We start from the raw sequence: 19,029 nt of genomic DNA, 5'->3' as shown, positions 1-19,029 counted from the left end.
AAATAATAATAAACAATGTTTTTTTTTTAAAAATCAGAATGCCACATACACTCACAGACCAATTATCCCTGAACAGGCCTCCAAACTTCATTTCACTGCTCTAGCCTAGCGAGAGGCACCTGAAATTGTGCTACCAGAAATGTTCATCCCCTGCTAGGAAAAGTCTCACAAGCCAAGTTGGTGGTCTTTTTCTAGTAGGATTTCCAGCAGGTGCTTTAAAAAAAAACAAAAACACCAACAGCTACAACTACAGCAGAGAACTTCACTAGGGCCTCAACTCTTTGCATTAAACATTGTTCTCTCCACAGACCAGCGGGCAAACACATAAGGTCATTAACACCTTAATATTAATGGATTTATGAGGGGTGGGGATGGGGAGCTGAAAGCAGAAAAGAAGCCAGTTAAAAATAGAAGGTACAAGATGTACTGAAAACTAATTTCTGGCACAAATGTACAAGGCCTAGGATCAACCCTGCCTAAAGCAGTATTCTGGAATGCTAGGTCCTCTGGTCCTGAAGAAGCTGGCAGGCTACTGGGGGAAGAAAACTTTGGTTGATGAGAAACATCACCCGTTCGAGTCACCAAAATTCTCACCAAATGATTTCACCACCAAAAAACCCAACCATTTTATTCAACATTAAGGGCTGGAGGGACATCTTTTCTGCCCCTTTACAAACCATCACCGAAGATGGAAGCGTTCTGTGTCCCTTCTGAGGGCTGTGGGACCCTCCTCCAGAAGGGTACCCCCGCTGCCTGCTGGAAGAAGGATGGCAAGATAAAGCGGCTCAGCTCCAGAGCACACAGCTGGGTCCCCAGCCCAAGCGCAGAGGGTGCCCACCGAGGCAGGGCTCGTCCAGCCTTTTAACCTGCAGCGGATCCAGGGAAGCGGACGCCACGAGGTCAGAGGTCCGGAAAGAGTGCGGGGCCCAGACCCCGCGCGACCGCCGGGCGCTGCTAGAGACACCCCCGAAAAGATGACTCGACGCCCCGAAGGGCGCCGTTCCCGCTAGGAGCTCGGCCCCACCCCCGCCCCCAGGGCCAGCTCCCGGGAGGGGCCCCGGGCTCCGGAGGGCGGGAAAAGTCGGCCACTCTGGAGGAAGCAGAGCCCCGAGGGGCACAGCCCGTGGCGGCGACGGATGGGCCGGGGAAATGGCCAGGGGCGGCAGGGAGAAAGAGTGGTGGGGAGGGACCGCCCCAACAGACTGGAGTCAAAGCGTGGGGGGTGCGGTCCGCACAGGCGGACGGAGAGAGGGAACAGGGGGTCAGCTAGGGACAAGGAGAGACTGGGAGAGCGAAAGGGGGTAGGGAAGCGCGCAGGTCCCCGAGATGGGGGTGGGGGCGCTTAGGCAGCGAAAAGGTGCTGGGGGCCCAGGAGGCGTCCCGGACCGAGGGCGGAGGGGCGGTCGCGGGCCACGGACCTACCTGTCACCTGCAACAGGTGCCGCGAGAAGGCGAGACGTCCCAGTACCGGATTCAGGGGAGGGTCTCCGAGTCCGGGAAGACTGCAACCCCACTCTGGCGGCTGGCCCTTCTTACCCTCCCGGGAGGCGGAAAAAGCTGCAACTTTCCCTGGAGCGGGGGAGGAGCTGGACTCTTAAAGGGGCCGCACAGCGCTCCGGGCTCCTTGGTAGGGGGCTGCGCCTACCGAAGGGGAGCTCTGAGAGCCAAAGCCTTAAGGCACTGGAGGGATGCCGGCCCCGGTTAGCAAAGGGTGCTTGAAGACTGTCGATAGCAGTCTAAGACTAGACCTGGGTTCCATTGGTGGTCACTCTCTCAGACGATACATCATCTTTCTCTTCCGCTCAGCCTGAGCCAAAAGTTGTCAAATTGTTGTGTACTTCTAAGAAGATGAAGGCTCTAGACGGTATAATTTGGGGAGATAATGATACTATTCTGATCCTTTGACTTTCAGCTTTTTATAGCAAATAAAACTGTCTGTCTAAAATAGAAACGTTTTGGGGAAAGGACATAGACTAAATTCACACATGGACACAACTGGTTAAACTCACTGGTAATCAAAGAAGAGCAAATTAGAACCATAATGCAACTCTTTGGCAAAGGTTTTGTTTGTTTGTTTTTATAACACTTAATGAAGACAAAGTGTTCAAACAAGCTCTTTCATAATTGCTAGTAGGAGTGTATGTTGGTTTAAAACCCTTTTAGAAAGCATGTGAGCAATATATATCAATAGACTTTAAAATGTTTATATTTACCCAGTAATTACAGATTCCTCTCCCCCCTCTCCCTCCCTCTCTCTCTCTCTCTCTCTCCATTCTTCTCATCAGCCATTAACCACGCTCAAGTCCCTCTCATCTGTCATAAGCAATTAAACATGCTCAAGTCTCTGCCATCTTAAAAAAAAAATCCTACCTACACACTAGGTACCTCTCCAGCTCCTCTTTATGGGCAATTTCTATTCCCTTACTTCTTACTCAGCGATTTGGCTTCCTTCCCCCAACACTCCACTGAAACTGTGCTCAACAATATACCCAACCAATGACCTCCGTGTCAAAAAAGCTATATTAAATAAATAAATAGGGCATTTTCCCTTTTTATCTTCCTTGACTTCTCCCCTACATTTAACGCTGTAAACCATTTCCTCCTCCTTGAAAGTCTTCCTGTGGCATCTATGATGCCATACTCTTTTGCTTTTCCTCCTATCCCTTTGCCCTCTCCTCAGTCTCCTTTGTATATTCCACTTCTGCTATCTAACCTCTGAAAGCCAGACATTCTTAGGACTATGCTACATATACTGTTTCCTTAAATGATCTTTCACTCACTTGGCATGAATTACACCATCTATATGGCCACAACTGTAATTTTATAGTTCTATCCAGACCTCTTCACTGAGCTCTGCTTTCTTGGCAACTCCACTTGGACGTCTCAAACTCAACACATCCAGTCAAATATTTTTCTCTTAAATTTGCTCCTCCTCCAGTCTTTCTTATCTCAGTAGGTGACAACATGCCACCCAAGGCAAAAATTTTGCACCTAGCATACTGCCTGGCATATAGTAAGTCCTCACTAATATTTGTATAGTGAACGAATGAATGTTTCCTAAGGAAACAGAAATATACACAAACTTTTTGTACAATGATGTTAATCACAGTATTACTTAGAATAATAAAATACTAGGAAAAAAAACTCTAATGGTTCAATGGTTAAATAAATTATAGTACAGTCATAATAGAATATTATCTAGACAATAAAATGATATTTACACATAGTTCATAATGACAGGAAAATGCTTATGCTTCAGTATTAATTGAAAGTAAGATACATTAATATAAAATATGATCACAACAATTAGTGGATATGAATGGATATGCGTGGAAAAAAGGCTAAAAAGAAATATGGAAAATATTAACAGTGGCTATCTCTAGGTGGTGAAACTAAATGAAGTTTTTGTTTTCCTCCTACTTTTTTGTATTTTTCAACTTTCTTATAATAAGCAAGTATGGCTTTGATAATATAGATTTTTTGGAAAATCTTAAAGGGGAAAGAAAAAAAAAATTAATTCTAACAGATAAAACAGTAAAATTCAGCCTCCCAGCTCTCCCCACAGTTTTCTTCCATACTTTAGCCCTTCAGTACCCCACCCACAGCCTGAAGTGTGAAGAAGCCACTTCAAAAAGGAAATCCTTTTGTTCTGTCTAGCTTTGCCAGCTCAGCCCTCAGGGCCCCTCTGCTTAGCTCTGGGCTTTGAATGTGTTCACCTCCTTAACCAGGCCTGTGGGAACTCAGACCAAGCACTTTTCTGCTCCTTCTTTGCAGGTTGTCCTTGGTGGAGCTGGAAACACCCTCAGCCAGAAGGGACTTAAGAAAATATTTAGTCCAATCCCCTTATTCCTCAGCAAAACTTCCAGATATTATTTTATGTTTTTACTTCTTTCTACATGTGCAGTTTCTGACTCTCCAAGGTCTACCTCGTTAAGGAGAATGTGAGGATCTGACTCCTTTACTGTAAGACAGTCTCACTGAACCAGCTACAAATACAGAGACAAACATAAACGATGAACCAAAAACAAAGTTAGTCAGTGGCCTGTTTATACAGATTCTGTGCTTTGCAAACTGCTGTCAATTTCTGTTTGATCCTCCTTATTTGCCACGAGGATACTGTGCTCTAATTCTTATGCCAAATATTGTGAGGGGTCCAATGCAAGCAAACTCAGACACTAACCCACTGCAACAATGTCAACAGGGACTTATGATTATCCTGTGTAGAGTATGTAAGCTCCTGTCCCATAGTGAATGACGGATTCAATGAGTTGTTTCATTTTACCATGTTGAGGAAGTTCTGGCTGGTGCTAACTAATAAGATGGAGATTTTCCTCAGCCTTGGGTAACAGGATGCCTCTGTATTGAGCAATTACTCTCTTTTAAAAGTATTAAATATTTCAACTATCACATTTTGAGTGATGTAAGACTAACCTATATAAAAATTTCTATCACAGGAAGGGATATCCCTGGCAGTCCAGTGGTTAGGACTCTGAGTGTCCACTGCAGGGGGCACAGGTTCAATCCCTGGTCTGGGTACTAAGATCCTGCATGCCTTGCAGTGCGGCCAAAAAAATAAATTAATTTTTAAAAAATTTAATTAGGGCCTCCCTGGTGGCGCAGTGGTTGAGAGTCCGCCTGCCGATGCAGGGGATACGGGTTCGTGCCCTGGTCTGGGAGGATCCCATATGCCGCGGAGCGGCTGGGCCCGTGAGCCGTGGCCGCTGAGCCTGCGCGTCCGGAGCCTGTGCTCCGCAACGGGAGAGGCCACAACAGTGAGAGGCCCGCATACCGCAAAAAAAAAAAAAAAAAAAATTAATTAAAAAATAAATAAATAAATAAAATTTTCTATCGTAAGAATATAAATTATCTCAGTTAATCTATGTACTTTTATGTAATTCCAGTCACAACTCTAAATTTTCTAGGACTAAGATGAGAACTGAGTAATTCCAAATAACATTTGGAATAATTAACAGTAAAGAATAGACGATACATTTTTATGAATAAAGGATAAGGGAAGACATTCTATCAGACTGTAAAGACAATTCAATGGAGAAAGTCTTTTAAAAATGATGCTGGAGGGCTTCCCTGGTGGCGCAGTGGTTGAGAGTCCGCCTGCCGATGCAGGGGACACGGGTTCGTGCCCCTATCCCGGAAGATCCCACATGCCGTGGAGCGGCTGGGCCCGCGAGCCATGGCCGCGGAGCCTGTGTGTCCGGAGCCTGTGCTCCGCAACGGGAGAGGCCACAGCAGTGAGAGGCCCGCGTACAGCAAAAAAAAAAAAAAAAAAAAAAAATGATGCTGGAACAAGAAAACATTTTTTTTCCATATGAAAAAAATGAATCTGTACTTATACCTCACACTGTATACAGAACTTAAACTCAAAATTAATCATAATGTAAATGTAAATTATAAATGTAAAATGTAAATGCATAATTTTTTTAGAGAAGAAAGCCATGGCAGAAAATGTTTATGACCTTGAGTCAGACAAAGTGTTCTTAGGTATGGTATACCAAACACAATCTATAAGTGAAAAGATTGATAAATTGCATTTCGTTAAAAACTTTTGCTCTGTAACAGACAAGTCACAGACTGAGAGAGCATATCTTCCATCCACAAATTAGAGAACGCATACCTTGAAAATTTTTAAAAATTAAAAGCAACAATAATGAAACAATCAATTTTTTAAAAAAATAGATATAATATTTGAATAGACTCCTAACCAAAAAAGATATATGATGGCAAATGAGGACAGGAAAAGAAGCTCAACGCCATTAGTAACTAGGGAAATGCAAATTAAACAAAGGGCAGCATGAAGAAATTTTGGGTGACATCGGGATTTTCTATATTCTGTCTTTGGTTGTGATTATCAGAATGTATCCATGTCTAAATCTCATAGAACTGTATACCAAAAAAAGGTTAATTTTATTTTATGTAATTATAATTTATTTTAATTATAATAAAGAAATGAATGGATGACTAAAAAAATTTATATCCAAAAAATGTATTAAATATTTCAATGTATAAAAATAATATAATAAGCATATGCCAACTACCCTGCTTAAGAAATAAGGCATTATCAATACAACAAAAGTCCTCTGTATGCAGCTCGATCCCAAGCTTTTCACTGTCCCAGATTTCATCTTGATCGTTTCCATGTATATCTTTATACATTTTTTGCATATTTGTCTATCCCTAAACAATATGTAGTACTATACATAAGTAGTATCACTCTGTATGTACCTTCTGCAATTTGCTGTCCTCACTCAACAGTATGCTTAGGAGATTTACCCCTGTAGCTTTAATTCATTCATTTTCACTGCTAGAGAGCATTCCAGGCATAAAAGTATTCTATCTTATACATGTGTTCTCCTATTGATCAGGTACTTTCAAATTGCCAAAGTCTTAATTCTTAGGATTCTAGGACACTCCCTCTATTTCTGGTTGGATAATAATTTACTTTTGTAAAAAACAACAACAACAAAGAAAAAGCAGGCTTCCTGACAAAGCAAATTTAGTGCACTAGTGAGTATAGGTTGTAAAAAGTAGACTCAGTCTCTTATTCAGGCAAGATCAGGGTTTCTCCACCTCCACACTATCGAGCTTTGGACCAGCTAATGCTTTGTTGCTGGGAGGTGTCCTGTGCATTGTAGGATGTTTAGTAGCATCTCTGGCCTCTACCCACTAGATGCCAGTAGTGATAACCAAAAACGTCTCCAGATATTGCAAAATGTCCTCAGTTGAGGACCACAGGTCAAGATGTACTGAGTACCCATTACATGAGAAGCACATTAGCAGGTGCTATGGAAAGAAAGATGAATAAACATTGAGAAAAAGTCCCTTTATTCAAAGATACATATTGAGCATCTACTACATGGAAAGTATACTGTGCTAGGCATGGAGATTTTGGTGACCCTTTCCTCAAGGAGTTCACAGTTTATTGCATAGGGTGAAGGGAAGCAAACAAACCATAAACATAAAATTATAATACAATGTGGAAAGGGCAAAGCTGGGGAGATGCACAGGATATGTGGGAGCACCTAGGAAGGCCACTTAGACCAGACTGGTAGGGAGTGGTCAGTGAAGGGTCCCTGCAAAAAGTAATACCTTCTCTGAAACTTAAAAAAATGAGTAGGAATTGGGTAGACCAAAAAGGGAGTTTCAGGCAAAAGAATAGCATAGGCAAAAACAAAAATGCGAGAAACACTAGGTCTATGCAAAGGAAGTACAGGAAAATTGGTGTTGGCTGGAGCAGAAAATGTAAGGGAAAAGTGATCATAGATGAGGCTAGAAAGATGGTGTATTAGTTTTCTAGGGCTGCTGTAACAAAGTACCACAAAATGAGTGGCTTAAACAACAGAAACTTATTGCCTCAGTTCTAGAGGCTAGAAATCTGACATCAGGTGTCTGCAGGATTAGTTCTTTCTGAGAACTGTGAGGAAAAAAAAAAAGCAGTTCCACTTTCCCAGCTTCTGGTGGTCTGTTGGCAATCTTAAGCGTTTCTTGGCTTATAGAAGCATCACCCTGATCCCTGCCTTCACCTTCACATGGCATTCTCTTGGTTTATGTGTCCCTGTGTCCAAAATTTCCCTTTTCATAAAGACAGTAGTCATATTGCATTAGGGCCTACCCTAATGACCTCATCTTAACTAATTACATCTGCAATGACCCAGTTTCTAAATTAGAACACATTCTAAGGTACTGGAGCTTAGGACTTCAACATATGAATGTTGGGAGGGATACAATTCAACCCATAACAGATGGGTAGGGATTAGAACTTCAGAGGCCTTGTAAGTCATGTTAAGGAATTTGGACTTTATTCAGTAGCTGATTATGGCCATTCAAGGAGCCCCGGAGTTCTCTATCATTTTTGGTGACATCACTCAAATTATTTTTCATTCTTTTTATGGCTGAATAATATTCCACTGTATGGATAAGCCAGGTTTTGCTTATCCATTCATCAGTTGATGGATATTTGGGTTATTTCAACATTTTGGCTATTATGAATAATGCTGATATAAACATTCATGTATGAGGTTTTTTTGAACATATGTTTTTAAACCTCTTGTGTACATACCTAGGCGTGGAGTTACTGGGTCATAGTAACTATATTTAACCTTTCAAGGAATAGCCAGATTTCTTTTCAAAGTGGCTGTACCATTTTACATCCCCACCAGCAATGTATGAGGGTTCCAATTTATCCACATCCTTGGTAACAGTGATTATTATTGGTTTTTTGATTAGATGTCCCAGTGGGTGCAAAGTGATATCTCACTGTAGTTTTGATTTGCATTTCCCTAATAACTAATGATGTTGACCACCTTTTCATGTACTTACTAGCCATTAGTGTATCTTCTTTGAAGAAATGCCTGTTCAAACCCTTTGTCCATTTCTACATTGGGTTGTCTTTTATTATTGAATTGTAAGTGTTCTTTATATTCACTACTTAATACTCTTGAAAAGAGAGAACGGGTTGGGGGAACGGAGAAGGGAGAAGCACATTGTTAGAAGAAGTGGCATGGAGTTGTATGCAGAAGTTAACAGCTGGTTTTGCTGTTTGATTCAAGAGGAGAGTCCAGGTCAGGGGAAAATATACTGAATTGTATTGAGGATGGGACGTTTGTGGTCATGGCCAAAATAAATAAGTGCAGAACTGGTTTGTTCTTTGGAGGTTGATAACTTTTAAGACCTGTTCAGAGATTTATTCTCAGTGGTCATTCATTCTAATAAAAGCATCTCTGAAGGAAGGAAAACCATTACTTAGAGGATATGAAAGCAAAAGATAGGGGCGCCTTGTTACAAAATGTAATGACCATATGTGTTCTATTTTCCTTTGCCACTCTAGCAATGTTTGATGCTATTGCTCGCTCCTTCCTTATTAAAGTCTCCTATGGTTTCTGGAATATCATAGCCTCCTGGTTCTCCTATCTCTCACTGTCTTTCTTACTCTTCTCAGACCCCACTTTCTCTGCCTACACCTTAACATTTAAGACTTAACCATCACATTAATTTATTCAGGAGAAGTCTGAGGGCACTAACATTTACTAGTGCCTGTTAAATGTACTGTTTTTAGGAGATGGAAATGCAGTGCTAAACAAACAAACAAAAAAGATCTTGCACACATGGAGCTTACATTCTAAGTCAAAGAAAAATAAACAGTAGCACAGTAGCAAACACACATAGCACTTACTATTATTCTAATTACTGTTCTAATATATTAATCTAAGACACATACACACAGATTTAGTCCTCACAAAAATCCTATGATGTAGATATCATTACTACTCCAATTTTACAAATAAAGAAACCAAGGCACAGAGAGGTCAAATGGTTAAGTCGGGATCTGAAGCCAGACGGTATGGCTCCAGCGTCCATGTTCTTAACTAGTACTTTATATTGCTTCTCAGTAATAAATAAACACATCAAATAAGACTTACTAAGAGGTAGCTAAACTGGTATTTTAATTATCATTACTCACCATTCAACTCCATTCCATACAGGAGAATTCTAGAAGTTAATTGCAGGAAGAGAAAGAGAATTTTTGCAGAGAATTCATGAGAGTAGAAGGCACTATCGTTCCCCTGCTCAAGCCAAGCAAAAAGGTCTCAGTTAAACCTTTCAAGAGGGGAGACTGGTATCTTAATCCCAGTCTGAAGGCTTGCTGCACTACAGAAATTTTTAGGCCTGCCTGTGTAGACAATGAAGCAGGAAGAGTTCATGGGAGAACATCACATGTGTCCTGTGGTGTCTGAATAAGATAGAAACTTGTCGTTGACTTTTACCTGAAGAAATCTGAAGGCAGAAGGCTGATTAAAGTTGTTCACAGCAGCAGGACAAAGACAAAGGTCTAGACTTCCTAGGGACCGTGTTATCTATGGGCCAGGTAGTTTCCTCAGAGTGTATCTGGCAACTCCAGAAGAAGAATGAGGATCCTATGAGAATAAAGTTGTACGGGCAAGAACCACGGGGGGAAGACAGTCAGAGTGTACATTGTTCCCATCAGGACCGGTGCAGGGAGGAGGACCACTGGCGGAATGGGAAGTGAAGGAGTCTCTGAAGAAACCACAAAAGCACATTACAAGAAAAGGCAGAGGGGGAGGGAGAAGATGGCAGAAGAGTAAGAGGTGGAGATCACCTTCCTCCCCACAGATACATCAGAGTACATCTACACATGGAACTGCTCCTATAGAACACAGACTGATCGTTGGCAAAAGACCTGGGATCTCCCAAAAGGCTCTTGGTGCTCCAGCCAGACATCAGGGCTGTGCCTCTGAGGTGGGAAAGCCAACTTCAGAACACTGGTCCACAAGACACCTCCCACCTCCACATAATATCAAACGGCGAAAATCTCCCAGAGATCCCCATCTCAACACCAAGACCCAGCTTCACTCAACGATCAGCAAGCTAGAGTGCTGCACACCCTATGCCAGACAACTAGCAAGACAGGAACACAACCCCACCCATTAGCAGAGAGGCTGCCTAAAAACATAATGAGGCCACAGACACCCCAAAACACACCACAAGACGTGGACCTGTCCACCAGAAAGACAAGATCCAGCCTCACCCACCAGAACACAGGCACTAGCCCCCTCCACCAGGAAACCTACACAACCCACTGAACCAACATTAGCCACTGGGGACAGACACCAAAAACAACGGAAAGTACGAACATGCAGCCTGCAAAAAGGAGACCAAAAACACAGTAAAATAAGCAAAATGAGAAGACAGAAAAACACACAGAAGGAGAAGGAGCAAGATAAAAACCCACCAGACCTAACAAATGAAGAGAAAATAGGCAGTCTACCTGAAAAAGAATTCAGAATAATGATAGTAAAGATGATCCAAAATCTTGGAAATAGAATAGACAAAATGCAAGAAAGAGATAACAAGGACCTAGAAGAACTAAAGACGAATGAAGCAATGATTAGAAACACAATAAATGAAATGAAAAATACTCTAGATGGGATCAATAGCAGAATAACTGAGGCAGAAGAATGGATAAGTGACTTCTAATATAAAATAGTGGAAATAACTACTGCAAAGCAGAAGAAAGAAAAAAGAATGAAAAGAACTGAGGACAGTCACAGAGACCTCTGGGACAACATTAAACGCACTAACATTCGAATTATAGGGGTTCCAGAAGAAGAGAAAAAGAAAGGGACTGAGAAAATATTTGAAGAGATTATAGTTGAAAACTTCCCTAATATGAGAAAGGAAATAGTAAATGTAGTCCAGGTAGCACAGAGAGACCCACACAGGATAAATCCAAAGAGAAACACGCCAAGACACATATTAATCAAACTATCAAAAATTAAATACAAAGAAAACATATTAAAAGCGGCAAGGGAAGAACAACAAATAACACACAAGGGAATCCCCATAAGGTTAACAGCTGAATTTTCAGCAGAAACTCTGCAAGCCAGAAGGGACTGGCAGGACATATTTAAAGTGATGAAGGAGAAAAACCTACAACCAAGATTACTCTACCCAGCAAGGATCTCATTCAGATTCGATGGAGAAATTAAAAGCTTTACAGACAAGCAAAAGCTGAGAGTTCAGCACCACCAAACCAGCTTTACAACAAATGCTAAAGGAACTTCTCTAGGCAAGAAACACAACAGAAGGAAAAGACCTACAATAACAAACCCAAAACAATTAAGGAAATGGGAATAGGAACATACATATCGATAGTTACCTTAAATGTAAATGGATTAAATGCTCCCACCAAAAGACACAGACTGGCTGAATGAATACAAAAATAAGACCCATATATATGCTGTCTACAAGAGGTCCACTTCAGTTCTAGAGACACATACAGACTGAAAGTGAGGGGACGGAAAAAGATATTCCATGCAAATGGAAATCAGAGGAAAGCTGGAGTAGCAATTCTCATATCAGACAAAATAGACTTTAAAATAAATACTATTAGAAGAGACAAAGAAGGACACTACATAATGATCCAGGGATCGATCCAAGAAGAAGATATAACAATTGTAAATATTTATGCACCCAACATAGGAGCACCTCAATACATAAGGCAAATACTAACAGCCATAAAAGGGGAAATCGACAGTAACACAATCATAGTAGGGGACTTTAACACCCCACTTCCACCAGTGGACTGATCAACCAAAATGAAAATAAATAAGGAAACACAAGCTTTTTTTTTTTTTTTTTTTTTTTTTTTTTTTTTGCGGTACGCGGGCCTCTCACTGCTGTGGCCTCCCCCGCTGCAGAGCACAGGCTCCGGACGCGCAGGCCCAGCGGCCACGGCTCACGGGCCCAGCAGCTCCGCGGCATGTGGGATCCTCCCAGACCGGGGCACGAACCCGTATCCCCTGCATCGGCAGGCGGACTCTCAACCACTGCGCCACCAGGGAGGCCCAGGAAACACAAGCTTTAAATGATACATTAAACAAGATGGACTTAATTGATATTTATAGGACATTCCATCCAAAAACAACAGAATACACTTTACTCTCAAGTGCTCATGGAACATTCTCCAGGATAGATCATATCTTGGGTCACAAAACAAGCCTTGGTAAATTTAAGAAAATTTAAATCGTATCAAGTATCTTTTCCGACCACAACGCTACGAGACTAGTTATCAATTACAGGAAAAGATCTGTAAAAAATACAAACACATGGAGGCGAAACAATACACTACTTAATAATGAAGTGATCACTGAAGAAATCAAAGAGGAAATCAGAAAACACCTAGAAACAAATGACAATGGATACACGACGACCCAAAACCTATGGGATGCAGGAAAAGCAGTTCTAAGAGGGAAGTTTATAGCAATACAATCCTACCTTAAGAAACAGGAAACATCTCAAATAAACAATCTAACCTTGCACCTAAAGCAATTAGAGAAAGAAGAACAAAAACACCCCAAAGTTAGCAGAAGGAAAGAAATCATAAAAATCAGATCGCAAATAAATGAAAAAGAAATGAAGGAAGCGATAGCAAATATCAATAAAACTAAAAGCTGCTTCTTTGAGAAGATAAACAAAATTGATAAACCATTAGCCAGAGTCATCAAGAAAAAAAGGGAGAAGACTCAAATCAATAGAATTAGAAATGAAAAAGGAGAAGTAACAACTGACACTGCAGAAATACAAAAGATCATGAGAGATTCCTACAAGCAACTCTATGCCAATAAAATGGACAACCTGGAAGAAATGGACAAATTCTTAGAAATGCACAACCTGCCGAGACTGAACCAGGAAGAAATAGAAAATATGAACAGACCAATCACAAGCAGTGAAATTGAAACTGTGATTAAAAATCTTCCAACAAACAAAAGCCCAGGACCAGATGGCTTCAGAGGCGAATTCTATCAAACATTTAGCGAAAAATTAACACCTATCCTTCTCAAACTCTTCCAAAATATAGCAGAGGGAGGAACACTCCCAAACTCATTCTATGAGGCCACCATCACCTTGATACCCAAACCAGACAAGGATATCACAAAGAAAGAAAATTACAGGCCAATATCACTGATGAACATAGATGCAAAAATCCTCAACAAAATACTAGTCAACAGAATCCAACTGCACATGAAAAGGATCATACACCATGATCCAGTGGGGTTTACTCCAGGAATGCAGGGATTCTTCAATATATGCAAATCAGTCAACGTGATATACCATATTAACACATTGAAGGAGAAAAACCATATGATCATCTCAGTAGATGTAGAGAAAGATTTCAACAAAATTCAACACCCATTTATGATAAAAACCCTGCAGAAAGTAGGCGTAGAGGGAAGTTTCCTCACCATAATAAAGGCCATACATGACAAACCCACAGCTAACATCACCCTCAATGGTGAAAAACTGAAAACATTTCCACTAAGATCAGGAACAAGACAAGGTTGCCCACTCTCACCACTCTTATTCACCATAGTTTTGGAAGTTCTAGCCACAGCAATCAGAGAAGAAAAAGAAATAAAAGGAATCCAAATCAGAAAAGAAGAAGTAAAGCTGTCACTGTTTGCAGATGACATGATACTATACACAGAGAATCCTAAAGATGCTACCAGAAAACTACTAGAGCTAATCAATGAATTTGGTAAAGTAGCAGGATACAGAATTAATGCACAGGAATCTCTGGTATTCTTATAAACTAACGATGAAAAATCTGAAAGTGAAATGAAGAAAACACTCCCATTTACCACTGCAACAAAAAGAATAAAATATTTAGGAATAAACCCTCCTAAGGAGACAAAAGACCTGTATGCAGAAAGTTATCAGACACTGATGAAATAAATTAAAGATGATACAAATAGATGGAGAGATATACCATGTTCTTGGATTGGAAGAATCAACATTGTGAAAATGACTCTACTACCCAAAGCAATCTATAGATTCAATGCAATCCCTATCAAACTACCACTGGCATTTTTCACAGAACTAGAACAAAAAATTTCACAATGTGTATGGAAACACAAAAGACCCCGAATAGCCAAAGCCATCTTGAGAACAAAAAATGGAGCTCGAGAAATCAGGCTCCCTGACTTCAGAATATACTACAAAGCTACAGTAATCAAGACAGTATGGTACTGGCACAAAAACAGAAATATGGATCAATGGAACAGGATAGAAAGCCCAGAGATAAACCCACGCACATATGGTCACCTTATCTTTGATAAAGGAGGCAAGAATATACAGTGGAGAAAAGACAGCCTCTTCAATAAGTGGTGCTGGGAAAACTGGACAGGTACATGTAAAAGTATGAAATTAGAACACTCCCTAGCACCATACACACAAATAAACTCAACATGGTTTAAAGACCTAAATGTAAGGCCAGACACTATCAAACTCTTAGAAGAAGACATAGGCAGAACACTCTATGACATAAATCACAGCAAGATCCTTTTGGACCCACCTCCTAAAGAAATGGAAATAAAAACAAAAATAAACAAATGAGACCTAATGAAACTTAAAAGCTTTTGCACAGCGAAGGAAACCACAAACAAGATGAAAGACAACCCTCAGAATGGGAGAAAATATTTGCAAATGAAGCACTGACAAAGGATTAATCTCCAAAATTTACGAGCAGCTCATGCAGCTCAATATCAAAAAAACAAACAACCCAATCCAAAAATGGGCAGAAGACCTAAATAGACATTTCTCCAAAGAAGATATACAGATTGCCAACAAACACATGAAAGAAAGTTCAACATCACTAATCATTAGATAATTGCAAATCAAAACTACAATGAGATATCATCTCACACCGGTCAGAATGGCCATCATCAAAAAATCTAGAAACAATAAATGCTGGAGAGGGTGTGGAGAACAGGGAACACTCTTGCACTTCTGGTGGGAATGTGAATTGATACAGCCACTATGGAGAACAGTATGGAGGTTCCTTAAAAATCTGCAAATAGAACTACCATACGACCCAGCAATCCCACTACTGGGCATATACCTTGAGAAAACCATAATTCAAAAAGAGTCATGTACCAAAATGTTCATTGCAGCTCTATGTACAATATTCAGGACATGGAAGCAACCTAAGTATCCATCAACAGATGAATGGACAAAGAAGACGTGGCACATATATACAATGGAATATTACTCAGCCATATAAAGAAACGAAATTGAGTTATTTGTGGAGAGGTGGATGGACCTAGAGTCTGTCATACAGAGCGAAGTAAGTCAGAAAGAGAAAAACAAATACCGTATGCTAACACGTATATATGGAATCTAAGAAAAGGAAAAAGAAGGTCATGAAGAACCTAGGGGTAAGACGGGAATAAAGACACAGACTTACCAGAGCATGGACTTGAGGATATGGGGACAGGGAGGGGTAGGCTGTGACGAGGTGAGAGAGTGGCCTGGACATATATACACTACCAAGCGTAAAGTGGATAGCTAGTGGGAAGCAGCTTCGTAGCACAGGGATATCTGCTAGGTGGTTTGTGACCGCCTAGAGTAGAGGGGTGGGATAGGAAGGGTGGAAGGGAGGGAGACGCAGGAGGGAAGAGATATGGGAACATGTGTATATGTATAACTGACTCACTTTGTTATAAAGCAGAAACTAACACACCATTGTAAAGCAATTACACTCCAATAAAGATGTTAAAAAAAAAGAAAAGGCAGTATTTGGGCATTACAAAGGGCATTGATAGCCAGATTATACCAGCCCCAGTCAGTTAAGCCTCACTGTCCCTTTAACACTCTCTCTTCCTACCTACCTCAACACTGGAGGAGCCAGAAGCTGCAGAGCAAGTGGGGGAGGAAGTAGAGCCAGGAGAGTGAAAGAACAGACCAAGTCAGTTTTTTTCATTGGAGATCTGTGGGATGTCTATTCAAGCTGCACTGGAGGTTGAAGGCTGAAAGAGAAGCTTTAAATTCAATGTGAGATAGAATTTTTAATTTTGAATGGTTGAACTTTTTAATGCCTGTTGATTAAACTATTGTAAATATCTGAGAGTAGCCAAAAAGCCAGTGGGTTATATACCTATCATAGTATGGGATAGTAATGTTTTACCAAATAAAAGCAGGGTAAATGAAGAGAGAATGATGGGGTGATATTTTACATATGTTAGTCAAGGAAAGCTTCTCAGAAGATGTGATACAAATGAAGTGAAGAACCAGGCCATAGGAATATCCTTAGCCCTTAGCCCTTTTCAGTATACACATTCTCCTTGGGCTATCTCATCCACTCCCATGGCTTAAATTCCCCTGATGACTCTCAATCTTGTATCTCTACCCTATATTTTCTCCTGATCTTCAGACTCATATATTTAATGTCTACCAGATATCCATACCTCAATGATCACAACTACTTCAAATTCAACTTCTCCAAACTTAAACTTCACATTCCTTCCAAACCTCTTCTGTCCCCAGTGTTTTCCATCCTAGTGAATAGCACAAGTAGTAGAAGCCAGAAACTGTACCCATATCTAACCAGTCCCAGATCCTATTGTTCTCATCACATAAACAGATCTTGAATTCCCTCCCACTTCCACTACCCTAACTCAAGTCATAATCATCTCTCACCTGGACTACAATAATAGCCTCCTGGGGGGCTTCCCTGGTGGCGCAGTGGTTGAGAATCTGACTGCTAATGCAGGGGACACGGGTTCGAGCCCTGGTCTGGGAGGATCCCACATGCCGCGGAGCAACTAGGCCCGTGAGCCACAACTACTGAGCCTGCGCATCTGGAGTCTGTGCTCCACAATAAGAGAGGCCGCAATAGTGAGAGGCCTGTGCACCACAATGAAGAGTGGCCCCCGCTCGCCGCAACTAGAAAAAGCCCTTACACAGAAACCAAGACCCAATACAGCAAAAATAAATAAATTAAAATAATAATAATAATAATAGCCTCCTGACTGGTCACCCTACTTCCAATCTATCTTCCACACTGCAGCTAAAGTAATCTTCCCTAAATCCAAACAGGATAATAGAGAAACTCAATACCTCTGGATAGTTCTCAGAGTTGAGTCTTTCATGTGGCTTATAGGGACTTTTATGATATGCTTCCTATCTGTCTTACAAGCTATCTCTTCCACCACTCCTTGTTTTTGAGCGCTCCTCTCCCAGCCAACCTAAATGATTTGCACTTCCCTCGAAACCCCAAATTCTCTTATGTCTCTTCCATCCTCATTTATCTTTGCCATGCTAATCCTTACTCATTCTTCAGCTCACATGTGATGTCTTCTGGAAAGTCTTTCCTGCACCCCACTAAGATGGGTACCCATGCTCTGTGTTCCCCCTGTCCCATAGCACCTTCTATATATTTCTGACATAGCAGTCACTCCATGGTATTCTCACTGTTCAAGTGGTGGCCCTTCCCATTAAAATGTGAGCTCCTCAAGAGCAGGATCTATGTCTTATTAATCTTTGTATCAATAAGACCTGACATATAACACAGGTTCTCTTTCAAAATCCAGACTGTTCCTCTGCCTGAACTCCTCCTTACTCATCCTTGCCCTTTAAATTTCTAATCATTCCTTAAGAATTCATTAGCTTATCCTACTGGATGTTTGTGTGCTACATAGCTAGCAGATTGTTCCTCCTAGGGCTGTTTCTCAACTGGGAACAAAGTTGTCCCCCTCCCCAGGGGACATTTGGCAATGTCTGGGGATACTTGTGGTTGGCACAACTCGGAGAAGGGATAGTGTGCTACTGGCATCTAGTGGGTAGAGGCCAGGGATGCTTCTAAACAATCTGTAGTACACAGTACAGCGCGCCCCTCCAACAAAGAAGTATCCAGACGAAAACATCAATAGTATGGAGGCTAAGAAACCCCCACCCCGACCCCCACGCCTAGGGCAAGCAAAGCCTCGCAGCTCTGGTGGACTTTTCCAGCCTTGTTTCTCTTGTGCTGAATTAGCTGCCTGTGAAATCCAGTCCTGTCTTCTGAGGTCTAAGATAATAATGAGGAGGAAAAACAAGTCATAAAGATAAAGTTCTTGCGGTCTGGGGTTTTCCTGGATGAGCAAAACCATATTTGAATGCATGCTAAAACCCATATTTGGGAAAATACTTACAGAGAGATGAGCCATTCTACAAATGGCCCAAAGGGCTTTAACTATATTCAGAGAGCTCTTTAGAGCTACTATTTTTTACTTAAGCTAAGTGCACTAGACAAGCTCCTGTACAAGTGGAAAAGGAAAGAGTAATGAACATTTGTTGAGCTATTTCCACATGCCAAACACTATGTAAAGTACTGAGCTATTTCTATATGCCAAACACTAGGTAAAGTACCTTAAATACATTATCGCTTTTAAAATCTTCACAATAGCACTATAAATTAGGCACTGTTACTATCTCCACTTTACAGGTGAGGAAACTGTGGCTCAGAGAAGCTAAGTAACACATTAATGATAAATGAAGAAATAAGCACTTACATCCAATGCCTTTCTATACACCATGCTAGAATGATTCAGTACTAAAGGCACATATAAATCAAGTTCTCAAGGCAGAAGATATCTTCTAACTCTCTCAACGTTTGGTTTGCTTCTGTCAAACTTAAAAAAGAAAAAGTTGTTTGGCATCCACTCTAAGTCCAGTTAA

The 19,029-nt window shown here is 41.0% G+C and overlaps 1 protein-coding gene across 1 annotated transcript in view; it reads right to left on the bottom strand.

Moving 5' to 3' along the window:
- Nucleotides 1–1,569, bottom strand: part of SYTL4 (synaptotagmin like 4) — a 69,851-nt gene extending 68,282 nt beyond the window's left edge. Inside the window, exon 1 of the mRNA XM_081223201.1 lies at nt 1,423–1,569. The gene's annotated coding sequence lies outside the window, so the exon portion shown is untranslated. The remainder of the gene's footprint in view (nt 1–1,422) is intronic.
- Nucleotides 1,570–19,029: the final 17,460 nt, after the last annotated feature.

Source organism: Mesoplodon bidens, assembly GCF_964165515.1.
Source record: "Mesoplodon bidens genome assembly, chromosome: X".
Classification (NCBI taxonomy): domain Eukaryota; kingdom Metazoa; phylum Chordata; class Mammalia; order Artiodactyla; family Ziphiidae; genus Mesoplodon; species Mesoplodon bidens.
Note: the sequence above shows the minus strand (reverse complement) of the source record. Positions and strands in the feature narration are given on the sequence as shown.